Source organism: Cetorhinus maximus, chromosome 27 (genome assembly GCF_964194155.1).
Source record: "Cetorhinus maximus chromosome 27, sCetMax3.hap1.1, whole genome shotgun sequence".
NCBI lineage: Eukaryota > Metazoa > Chordata > Chondrichthyes > Lamniformes > Cetorhinidae > Cetorhinus > Cetorhinus maximus.
In genome coordinates, this window is record NC_135905.1 from 17171495 (window position 1) to 17184323 (window position 12829).

Here is a 12829-nt window from a genome sequence, read left to right on the forward strand (position 1 = left end):
ATACCACTAGGGAAAATCAGATCAGCCTAAGCCAGCTGCACTTTAACATGTGGGTTGCCTCTGTGAACCATGGATGTGCAACTTAGAAGCCACCCCCATGTCCCCTCTGTGGAACTGGTAGGTGCTATGTTTGGGGCGGGACATCCATTCGGGCCTCCGCCACCACTTTTGTAATGTCAGAGAGGTTCTCTGATTCAGGCCTGAGATTTCCACTGTGCATGCAGGAAATGCACCCCCTAGTGTTATGGCACAAATAAATACAGCCTTCTTGAAATTCTGGAACCAAAGCCACTAAAATTTTGCTGCACGTCTCAAATTTGAACAGACTTCTTGATTTATTGGCCGCAGGTCCAACTTCTGGAACCCTGGGAAACCTGGTAATTGAAGGGAGGTAAGGGTGGCTGAATTCAACACTGTTTGTGCGTCTGGAGAAGCAAAAGGAGTGCTTCCCCTACAGCCCCTCAAGCAACTTGCTTCCTTCAGTGCAATTTGAAATCTGCCCCACAATCAATGTGCCCTCTTTGTGATCCACCTTGCCCCCCCACCCCATACACACACACAACCCATGATCTCTTCAACCATCTTCAGACCCCAGCACAAACTTCACACCCTTGCCACTGGCTCCACCTACCTATCAACCACAGCCAGAGTTGTTCAGAATTTCAGTGCCATATTTGACGCACAATTGAGCTCATAACCATAACCTCTAATTTTTTTGGAGTCCCATCAGTGATTTAATTAAATGTGCGGTCCCTTTTTATTTTTGTTGTGCAGCTGTGCACCAACAGTAACTTAAAGGGACCGACTTTTGTGCAGCCTGAACCAGGACTTTTGGGTGCCACTCTGCTCACAGGGAACAGCGCTCATCACCCTATTTCCTCACCATCATAAATATCGCCGCCTTGCACCTCGGCAACATCACTCCTTCCACCCTGACCTTAGATATTTTGCTGCGGAAGCCAGGATTTCTGACTTTGGATCTATTCTTGGAGGTTTCATCACATGATCCCTTGCCACCATACAACCACCCCCATCAAACAGCTGTTTTACACATCTCCAATATTATTACAACTAGTACATGAAAATGTTCAAAGAAAATGAAAATACATTTTTTCATTAATGCCCTTGTGATTTTTTTCCCTCACTACAATGTTCAGGAAATTAGCATTTCCAGCATTTTTTTTTCATTTCAGATTTCCAGCATCCACAATATTTGCTTTTTTTCCCGATTATACCTCTGTGAAGGGCCTTGGAATAATTTCCTACCTGAAAGAAGTTTTCTAAATGTAAGTTCTCTGTTGCGCCCTACCTCCCTCCCAAATGTTCCAATTTGGCCCTGGTTTACATACTGGAATGCCTGGTTTGTAAACCAGATATTCCAGATAACCATGCCTCTTTAAACTCATTACTGAATGTTGTAAATGAACTGAAGCATGAAAGTATTTTGACTCACCATGACATAGGCAGATTTCATTTGCACTTAATATGTATGATAGAAAACTCCCAAATTCCAAGAAAATGTCAAATAGCAGAATAGGCATGTTTCTAAATACTCTACTGTGCTACCGCACACAGTTGAGTTTCAGAGATCATTAAAGAGGTCAACCAAGTTAAGTTTCTGGACAGTTTCACACAAGTGAAGGCTAATATCAGAGAGTTGGTGCCTGAGAGTCTGTAACCGACAGTGTTTACAAAGAAGTAAACAGCAGACTCTGAATGATTGGGAGGGGTTGCCTGAAGCCGTTTTAACAGTGTTGTTACCAGTGCTTTACAAGTTTCCCAGCTGGCGTCTTTGTATTAGCATGTAGGCAACAGAATGAGGTGCTTCTTTTGATGGAAATGTACACAAGTGACCTCGAACACCGAGTTTATTACAGTTTCGCTCTAATCTTGAGTTGCAGTCCACTTTTGATATCAGCATGCACATTTTATGCTGGATCCAAAAAAGCTGGCATTAAAACAAAGCAAACAGAAACAGCAGTCTCAGTTGGTGGTTTTAGTGCTTCCATGTGAAAAAAGATCTTAATGGTAATTTTCTGGCATTGTCTTAATATCCTAACTTAATAATTCCAATTAACAGATTGTTAAATGGTTCCTAACACCAATTGATGCAATAAAAACTTCACTCGGGTCCATTATTTATTTTCATTTTATAGTTAGCTTATTTGGGGTATCAGAAGTGCTGACTGGTAGTACAACTGATAACAGCCCAAAAATAAACTTCCTGTATTCAGTAAGGTCAGCTGCTGGGAAGACCTAGTTTAAAAAAAATCATATTCTTGGTTTATCCTAGAGGATAAGGCTAATCCACAGACTAATTTCTGAACTTCTACCAACTATCTCCTTTTGACCTCCTTTTCCCACTGACTCCATCCTTAATTCTAGCACTAAGCATACAGAGTTTATAGAATTTTCCATCACAACAATTGAAAATATTTGTGCAAATGCTTCAGCTTTTTCCCTCTTCAGCCCTATCCCAGCATCACGCAATAGCACCTCTGACCCCATCCATCAGTAGGCTCACCTCTTCCATTGGTACTACATTATGTTCCCTTGAATTCTTCCTGACCCAGCTTCTCATTCAAGTATTTTCCTTGCCTTGGTTCTTGCCAACTCAGGGAGCGTTGCATGGTCAGAGGTACCATTTTTCAGATGAAATGCTAAACCAAACCACTGTTTAGGTGAAGATAAAATATTCAACAGCACTTTCTTCCAGAAGCAGGAAGTTCCTTGAGTGCTGGTCAACATTCATCCCTCAACCAACACCATAAAACGCATTAACTAACTGGTTAATCGTCTTATTGCCATTTTTAAAAATTCTTTCTCGGGATCTGCACTTCGCTGGCTGGGACAATTTTATTGCCCATCCCTAGATGCCCTTGAGAAGGTGGTGGTGAGCTGCCTTTTTGTACCACTGCAGCCCATGTGGTGTAGGTACACCCACAGTGCTGTTAGGAAGGGAGTTCCAGGATTTTGACCCAGCGACAGTGAAGGAATGGTGATATATTTCCAAGTCAGGATGATGAGTGATTTGGAGGGGAACTTCCAGGTCGTGGTGTTCCCATCTATCTGCTGCCCTTGTCCTTCTTTAGTAGTGGTCGTGGGTTTGGAAGGTGCTGTAGAAGGAGCATTGGTGAATTCCTGCAGTGCATCTTGTAGATGGTACACACTGCTGCTACTGTACATCGGTGGTGGAGGGAGTGAATATTTGTGGATGTGGTGCCAATCAAATGGACTGCTTTGTCCTGGACGGTGTCAAGCTTCTTGAGTGTTGTGGGAGCTACACTCATCCAGGCAAGTAAGGAGTATTCCATCACACTCCAGATTTGTGCCTTGTAGATGGTAGACAGGCTTTGGGGAGTCAGGAAGTGAGTTACTTGTCGCACGATTCCTAGCCTGTGACCTGCTCTTGTAGCCACAGTATTTATATGGCTAGCCCAGTTCAGTTTCTAGCCAATGGTAACCCACCCCGGATGTTGATGGTGGAGGATTCAATGTTGGTAATGCCATTGAACATCAGGGGGCGCTGAAACAAAAACAAAAATACCTGGAAAAACTCAGCAGGTCTGGCAGTATCGGCGGAGAAGAGCACAGTTGACGTTTCGAGTCCTCATGACCCTTCAACAGAACTAAGTAAAAATAGGAAAGGGGTGAAATATAAGCTGGTTTAAGTGGGCGGGGGGAGGATTGGGACAAGAAGAGCTAGGTAAAGGGCCAGTGATAGGTGGAGATAACCAAAAGATGTCACAGACAAAAGGACAAAGAGGTGTTGAAGGTGGTGATATTATCTAAGGAATGTGCTAATTAAGGGTAGAAAGCAGGACAAGCAAGGTACAGATAGCTCTAGTGGGGGTGGGGTGGAGTGAAGGAATCTAAAAAGGCTAAAAGGTAGAGATAAAACAAAGGATGGAAATACATTTAAAAACAATGGAAACAAGTGGGAAAAGAAACATCTATATAAATTATTGGAAAAAACAAAAAGGAGGGGGATAAAACGGGAAGGGAGTGAGTATCACTCCTCAACCCCCTCCCACGGCACCTTCCCATGCAACCGCAGAAGATAAAACACCTGCCCCTTCACTTCCCCTCTCCTCACCGTCCAAGGGCCCAAACACTCTTTTCAAGTGAAGCAGCATTTCACTTGCACTTCCCTCAACTTAGTCTACTGCATTCGTTGCTCCCAATGCGGTTTCCTCTACATTGGAGAGACCAAACGCAGACTGGGTGACCGCTTTGCAGAACACCTTCGGTCTGTCCGCAAGCATTACCCAGACCTCCCTGTCGCTTACCATTTCAACACTCCACCCTGTTCTCATGCCCACATGTCCGTCCTTGGCCTGCTGCATTGTTCCCGTGAAGCTCAACGCAAACTGAAGGAACAGCACCTCATCTTCCGACTAGGCACTTTACAGCCTTCCGGACTGAATATTGAGTTCAACAATTTTAGATCATGAACACTCTCCTCCATCCCCACCCCCTTTCTGTTTTTTCCCCCTCCTTTTTGTTTTTTCCAATAATTTATATAGATTTTTCTTTTCCAACCTATTTCCATTATTTTTAAATGTATTTCCATCCATTGTTTTATCTCTACCTTTTAGCCTTTTTAGATTCCTTCACCCCACCCCACCCCCACTAGAGCTATCTGTACCTTGCTTGTCCTGCTTTCTACCCTTAATTAGCACATTGCTTTAGATAATATCACCACCTTCAACACCTCTTTACCTTTTGTCTGTGACATCTTTTGGTTATCTCCACCTATCACTGGCCCTTTACCTAGCTCTTCTTGTCCCAACTCCACCCCCCCCACCCCTTAAACCAGCTTATATTTCACCCCTTTCCAATTTTTACTTAGTTCTGTTGAAGGGTCATGAGGACTCGAAACGTCAACTGTGCTCTTCTCCGCCGATGCTGCCAGACCTGCTGAGTTTTTCCAGATATTTTTGTTTTTGTTTTTGTTTTTGTTTTGGATTTCCAGCATCCGCAGTTCTTTGCTTTTATCAGGGGCCCTGGTTGCATTTTCTCTTGTTGGAGATGGTCATTGCCTGACGCTTGTGTGACACTAATGTTACTTGCCACTTGTCAGCCCAAGCCTGGATATTGTCCAGGTTGTGCTGCATTTGGACATGGACTGCATCATGTCTGGACTGATGCTGAACATCGTGCAATCATCAGCCAATATCTCCACTTTTGACCTCATGATGGAAGGAAGGTCATTGATGAAGCAGCTGAAGATGGTTGGGCCTAGGATGCTACCCTGAGCAACTCCTGCAGTGATGTTCTGGAACTCAGAGGACTGACCTCCAACAATCACAACCATCTTCCTTTGTGCTAGGTATGACTCCAACCAGCGGAGAGTTTTCCCCGATTCCTATTGACTCTAGTTTTGCTTGGGCAACTTGATGCCATACTTAGTTAAATGCTGCCTCGATGTCAAGGGCGGTCACTCTTACCTCACCTCTGGAGTTCAACTCTTTGGTCCATATTTGAACCAAGGCTGTAATGAGGCCAGGAGCTGAGTGGCCCTGGCGGAACACAAACTGGGCATCAGTGAGCAGGTTATTGCTAAGCAAGTGCGACTTAATAGCACTGTTGATGACCCCTTCCATCAATTTACCGATGATGGAGGGTAGGCTGATGGGGCGATAATTGGCCGGGTTGGATTTATCCTGCTTTTTGTGTACAGGACATACCTGGGCAGTTTTCCACATAGCTGGGTAGATACCTGTGTTGTAGCTGCACTGGAACAGCTTGGCTAGGGGTGTGGCAAGTTCTGGAACACAAGTCTTCAGTACTATTGCTGGAATATTGTCAGGGCCCATAGCCTTTGCAGTATCCAGTGCCATCAGCTGTTTCTTGCTATCATGTGGAGTGAATCGAATTGACTGAAGACTGGCATTTGTAATGTTGGGGACCTCCAGAGGAGGCCGAGATGGATCATCCACTCGGCACTTCTGGCTGAAGATTGTTGCAAATGCTTCAGCCTTATCTTTTGCACTTATGTGCTGGGCTCCTCCATCATTGAGGTGGGGATATTTGTGGAGCCTCCTCCTCCAATGAGTTGTTTCGCGACTGGATGTGGCAGGACTGCAGAGCTTAGATCTGATCAGTTGGTTGTGGGATCACTTAGCTCTGTCTATCACTTACTGCTTATGCTGTTCGGCACGCAAGTAGTCCTGTGTTACAGCTTCACCAGGTTGACACCTCATTTTTAGGTATGCCTGGTGCTGCTCCTGGCATGCCCTCCTGCACTCTTCTTCATTGAACTAGGGTTAATCCCCTGGCTTGATGGTAATGGTAGAGTGGGGTGGGGGGTGGATATCCTGGTCCACGAGGTTAAAGATTGTATTCGAGTACAATTCTGCTGCTGCTGATGAACCACAGCGTCTCATGGATGTTCAGTCTTGAGTTGCTGGATCTGTTCGAAATCTATCCCATTTAGCATGTTGGTAGTGCCACACAACACGATAGAGGGTATCTTCAATGCGAAGGCGGGACTTCACCTCTACAACAACTGTGTGGTAGTCACTCCTACCGATACTATCATGGACAAATTCATTTGCGGCAGGCAGGTTGGTGAGGATGAGGTCAAGTCTGTTTTTCCTTTTTGTTGGTTCCCTCATATGTGTCATATGGTGACCACTTTCACCTACTAAACAGCAATGACAATTCATTGGCTGCAATGCTCGGGCTGAATAAAGTCTGATGAAGTGAAAGGCGCTATAAAAATCCAAGTCATATTTTTTGTAGCTAATATAATGGTTTGACTTCTCACTTTTGGCCACCTCCAAAGCACCTCAAGAATCCACCTTGTCCCTGCCTTTCTCATCATTTACACATTGCCCTCCACCCCTGCCAAATGGCATTAATCAGAGACATGTGGTTAGGATATCTAGGATTTGACAGCACCCAACTCTCCCCTACACCATTATTTTTGACTCTGTATATTCTATACCAGTCTAACATTCTTGAACTGTTTCAAGCAGAAGCAGTTCTAAATATCTTGGTGATGTGGGGTTGTATAATGATCCTAAAACTTATGTCTTCTGTGCTTAACCTGCTTTCCAGGGCAGAAGTCCAGTTCAGTTCAATCGGTGGCCAGATCAGAGAGTTGACCAAGCAGGCCTGTGGCTCAATGAAGCAGCGATTCAGGTTTCTGAATCATAGAATGGATACAGCACAGAAGGAGCTAATTTGACCTGCCATGGTCATGCTGGTTCTTTGTATGAACTACTTAGCTAGTCCCACTCATCCGCTTTTTCACTGTAGTCCTGATTTTTTTTCTCTTCTGATAACTATCCAATTCCCCTTTGAAAACCACAGTTGCACTTGCCACATTCTCAGGCAGTACATTCCAGATCCAAACCACTTGCTGCATAAAAAGTTTTTCCTTGTGTTTTTGTTGTTTCTTTTGCTAATCACTTTCAATTGGTGTTCTCTGGTTCTTGACCCTGCTGCCAATGGAAACAGTTTATCTTTATCTACACTGTGAAGATCCCTCTTTGAAAACCTCTATCAAATCTTCTCTCAATCTTCCCTTCTTTAAAGGGAGCAGCCCCAGCTTCCCCAGTTTAACTTCATAACTGAAGTTTCTCATCCACAGAACCATTCTCATAAATCTTTTCTGCACCCTCTCCAATGCCCTTCACGCCCTCCCTAAAGTGTAGTGCCCAGAATTTGACACACAATTCCAGTTGAGGCTCAACCAGTGCTTTATAAAAGTTTACTATAACATCCTAGGTTTTATACTCTATTCCTCTGTTTATAAAGCCCTGGATCCCTTTTGTCTTACTAAACACTTTTTCAACCTGTCCTGCCAACTTCAACAATTTGTTTACCAGGCCCCTCTGCTTTTGGACCCCCTTTAGAATTGCAGTTTATATTGTCTTTCCCTATTCCTCCTACCAAAATGTAACACTTCACAGTTCTCAATGTTAAATTTCATCTGCTATGTATCCACCCATTCCACCAGCCAGTCTATGTCCTCTTGCAGCCTTTCACCATCCTCCTCACATTCACAATACTTTCAAATTTTGTGTCATTGCAAAATTTGAAATTGTGTCCAGCACGTCCATGTCTAGCATGTCCATGTCTACGCCATTCATAAAAGCAGTGGTCCTAGTACTGACCCCTGGTGAATCCCACTAAATATTTTCCTCCAGGCTGAACAACATTCGCCACTAATCTGTTTCCTGTCGCCTGGTTAACTTCGTATCTATGCTACCATTGTTCTTTTTATTCAATGGACTTTAAACTTGTCACAAGCCTGTTATCAAACATCTTTCAGAAGTCCATGTACATCACATCAACCACATTACTTTCATCAACCCTCTCTATTACTTATGGAAAAACTAAATTAAATTAGTTAAACATGATTTGCCCTTAACAAATCCTTGCTGGCTTTCCTTAATTCACATCTGTCCAAGTGACTGTTAGTTTTGCACTGGAATACAGTTTCTAAAAGCTTTACTACCACTGACATTAAACTGTCTGGCCTGTAGTTGCTGGGTTCATTCTTACACTCTTCTTCAAAAAAAAGGGTGTAAGATTTGCAAGTCTCCAATCCTCTGACACCATGCCTATATCTAAGAAGTTCCTCAGTGTGCTGTCTTAGGCCCAGTTATCTTCAGTTGCTTCAGCAATGACCTTCCCTCCATCATAAGGTCAGAAGTGAGGATGATTGCTGATGATTGCCCAGTATTCAGTAACATTCATGACATCTCAGTTACTGAAGCAGTCCATGTCCGCATGCAGTAAGATCTAGGCAACATTAATGCATGGCCTGATAAATGATATTTGTGCCACAGAAGTGCCGGGCAATGACCATCCCCACCAAGAGAGAATATAACCATCTCCCCTTGAAATTCAATGCCATTGCCATCACTCAGTGAACCAAAATCAACATCCTTGGGGTTACTATTGACTAGGAACTTAACTGGACCAGCTATTTAATAGTGTGGCTACAAGAGCAAGTCAGAGGCTGTGAATTCTGTGGCTGGTAACTGACCACCTGACTCCCCAAAGCTTGTCTAATATCCACAAGGCACAGAAGTGTAATGGAATACTCTCCACTTGCCTGGATGAGTGCAGCTCCAACAACACTGAAGAAATTCAACACCATTCAGGGCAAAACAGCCCACATAATTGGCATCCTACCTACCATCTTAAACATTCACTCCCTCCACCACTAATGCACAGTGGCAGCAATGTGTACCATCCACAAGATGCATTAAGCAGCAACTCAGCAATCCCGCTTTGACAGCACCATTCAAACCCATGTCCTTTACCACCTGGAAGGCCAACGGCAGCAGACGCATGGGAACGCCACCACCTGCAAATCCCCTCCCAGCCACACACCATCCTGACTTGGAATTACATCGCCATTCCTTCACTGTCACTGGGTCAAAGAGCCCATACTTTCTTCATGATAGCACTGTGGGTGTACCTACAAAAGATGGATTGCAGCGCTCACCACCACCACCTCAAAGGCAATTAGGGAGGGGCAACAAATGTTGGCCTTGCCAGCGTGCAGATATCCCATTAATGAATAACAAATAAAGCAATGTCTGCTCTATCTCCTTTTATGCTGGTGTTCTGCACCTTAAAAATAATGAACTTCTAGAAAATTATCATAAGCAATTGGAATTTTTGATTCATTGTAATATTTATTATGTGTTACTGTGCTTTATTGTAGAGATCAGCCTCATTATTATGAAGTGTATTTGTAGAACTACAATGCTGCATGTATTGGCCCTCCATTCAGAGGTGTCTCATGCTGTTGCTTTGCCTTTGCTGTACCATTAGCTCCAGATCTACACCATGCAGACTTTCGGAGCATCATGCTCTGACTTAATTTAAGTTGGTGTAACATGTCTGTGAGTCAGTATGCTATGTTCAAAGGAGACACAAATTGTTCAATGACACCCTATGTGACTATGACAAATGTAAGCTTTCCCTCCTCATCCTCTCGACCTGTCAGCAGCCTTTGTTAAGGTTGATCACACCATCCTCCCCCAAAGCCTCTCCACTTTTCATCCAGCTTTGTGGGACTGCTCTCACGTGTTTCTATTCTTAGTTATCTAATCATAGAATCACTTGCAATGGCTTCTCTTCCATGTTCCCGCACCGTTACCTCTGGTGTCCCCCAAGGATCAATCCTGGGCCCCTTCCTATTTCTCATTTACATGCTTTACCTTGTTTACTGACAGCATCCAGAGGCATGGCATTCACTTTCACATATACACTGAGGACACCTAGCTCTCGATTCCTCCACTGTTGCTAAATTATCAGACTGTTTATCCGACATCCATTACTGGATGAGCAGAAGTTTCCTCCAATTAAATGTTGGGAAGACTGAAGCCGTTGTTTTTGACTCCCTGCTCCAAACACCATTCCCTAACTGCTGACTCCATCCCTTTCCCTTGCAACAGGCTGAGATTAAGCCAGTCAGTTAGCAACCTTGGCATCACATTTGATCCTGAGATGAACTTCATATTTCTGCCATCTCTAAGACTGCCTATATTCACCCCTCTCTCAGTTCATCTCCTGCTGAAATCCTCATCCATGCATTTGTCACCCTTAGAGTTGACTATTTCAATGAACTCCTAGCTGGTCTCTCACACTCTATGTTCTGTAAACTTGAGGTCTTAATTGCAGCAAGTCCTGTTTCCCTATCATCCCTGTGCTCGCTGACCTACATTGGCTCTTGGTCAATAAATGTCTTGATCTTAAAATTCCCATCCTTGTTTTCAAAACCCTGCAAGGCCTCAACCCTCCCTAAACCTGTAATCTCCTCCAACTCTACAACGCTCTGAGATATCAGTTTTCCTCTAATTCTGCACTCTTGTGCTTTTCCAATCATAAATGCTCCACCATTGGTGCATGTCTACAGTTGCATAAGCCCCAAATTCTGGGGGAGAATTTTTGGCTCGGCGAGCGGGGGCGTGCACCCCGACGTCATTTAGATTTTCAGTTCGGTGGGCGTGCACCAGAGTTGGCTGCGCGCCCACCGAACTGTCAAAGGCTTGTTAAGGTCATTAATTAACTAATTAAATCTATTGAGAAAGCTGCCCTTCCAACCTTAAGGTTGGCGGGTAGGCGAAGAGCGCAGGCGGCCTTCGCATTTTTCATGGAACCTCATCCACGAGCGGGATGAAGTTTCATGAAGGGTTTATAAACTAAAAAAGGGTTTTCAGTAAAGTTCATTGACATGTCCCAGACTGTCACATGAGGGGACATGTCTTAAATTTTTTTTTCTTTATTACAATTTTTCAAACTTAAAACTTATCTCCCTGAGGAAGCACTTTGCCTCAGGGAGATTTCTGTGCTCTTTTGCGCACATGCACGACAGAGCGCACTCCCGACTCAGGGAACACCCCCTTCACAAGGAGTGCACAGCGCTTCTGGGCGCGCATCATGCTGGGTGGGCCTTAGTTGGCCCGCCCACGTAAAATGGCAGCACGGACCTGAACGGGGGCGGGCCAACTGAATCGGGTCCGCACCTACTCCCGCACAACTGCCCCATCAGGGGGAAAATTCTTCCCCTGGAATTCCCTCTGTAAACCTCTCCACCACTCTACCTCATTTTCCTCCTTTAAGCAACATCTTAAAACCTACCTCTTTGACCAAGCTTTGGTCATCTGACCTGATATTTCCTCATGTAGCTTGGTGTCATACCTTGTTTCACAAGGTTCCTGTGAAGCACCTTGGGATGTTCCATTACTTTAAATGCACTATACCAAGACAAGTTGTTGTTTGACATCACCTGGAATGTTAAGGGGGGATTCTACATGAATCTAACCATCATCCCTGCCTTTTTCAAATAATGGTATTTGATACCTCCTCACCCCCATAATATTTTATTCATCAAATAATTTTTCATGTCCTAGCATGTGATTTGTGTCTAATCTTGCAGCAATGTGAGGAGAGACAATGTTCCTTGATCTTGAGAGATGCTAATGACAATTTATGGACTGTTCAACTGTGAAGAGAGCGTATGGGATAACATGAGTAAAGGAGAGTGCCCTTTGTACCATCATGGGAGTACATGATGCCTTGGATTTTTGTTAGCAGCTATATTCTGTGTTGAGTGACTTCTCCTGGAGAGGAGAACTGATTGCATCCTATCAATTATATTAAAGGATTGTCCCAGGCAAATGAGTCTTCTCCCAGAAAATTGACCAGCTTTGCTGCTGTATGATAGCTTGACCTAGAAGAAGCAACAAATAGTTTCACACAGTGTTCCTGTGAAAAGGCACACACATGTGGCAGGTTAAGTTACATAGGAGAGCCAGGCATTGGTAGCACTTCAGATTCACAGAACAACAAACTATATATTATATTCATTCATCAAACACAGGATATGAATGAATGATAGTAAGTGCACATTCATTTACCCCATTGTTTCCTAATAGACAGTTGTTTGCTGTAGGACAGCACATGATTTTCTTACAAATGCACTTTCACTATGGCAACCAGGTTGATTTGCACCCATGTATGTGGGGGATAAGCACTCTTTTTAGAATGTTTACACTGTGTCACACCATATTTGACTCCTGCCATGATTGCAATTGGATACTTACATTGTAAGTAGTTTCCGGTATGTAATCTTGTGGTCTAAGTATGTCCATTAATATTTCCTGTATCTGTTACTTTGGTAGGTTTCAGAAGGCTGATAAATGAATGTCTTGCATGTGACGGGGTTCGGGACATCTTGCTGGACAAGCTGTTTTGTGCTGGTGACCCTTGCTGATTGAAAATGATCAGTCTGTCTCTCCAGCACCCCATCAACTAACCTCCGTGTGCCTGCTCAGTAAAAATGGACTCTTCATCT

General features: G+C 43.9%; 1 protein-coding gene and 1 long non-coding RNA gene across 2 annotated transcripts in view; one reads left to right on the forward strand and one right to left on the reverse strand.

Moving 5' to 3' along the window:
• LOC144668617 (uncharacterized) overlaps nt 1–1402 on the reverse strand; it is a 65878-nt gene extending 64476 nt beyond the window's left edge. Inside the window, exon 1 of the long non-coding RNA XR_013573524.1 lies at nt 1267–1402. This is a non-coding gene — a long non-coding RNA (uncharacterized LOC144668617). The remainder of the gene's footprint in view (nt 1–1266) is intronic.
• lrmda (leucine rich melanocyte differentiation associated) overlaps nt 1–12829 on the forward strand; it is a 1010599-nt gene that overhangs the window by 800733 nt on the left and 197037 nt on the right. The gene's annotated exons all lie outside the window — the stretch shown is intronic.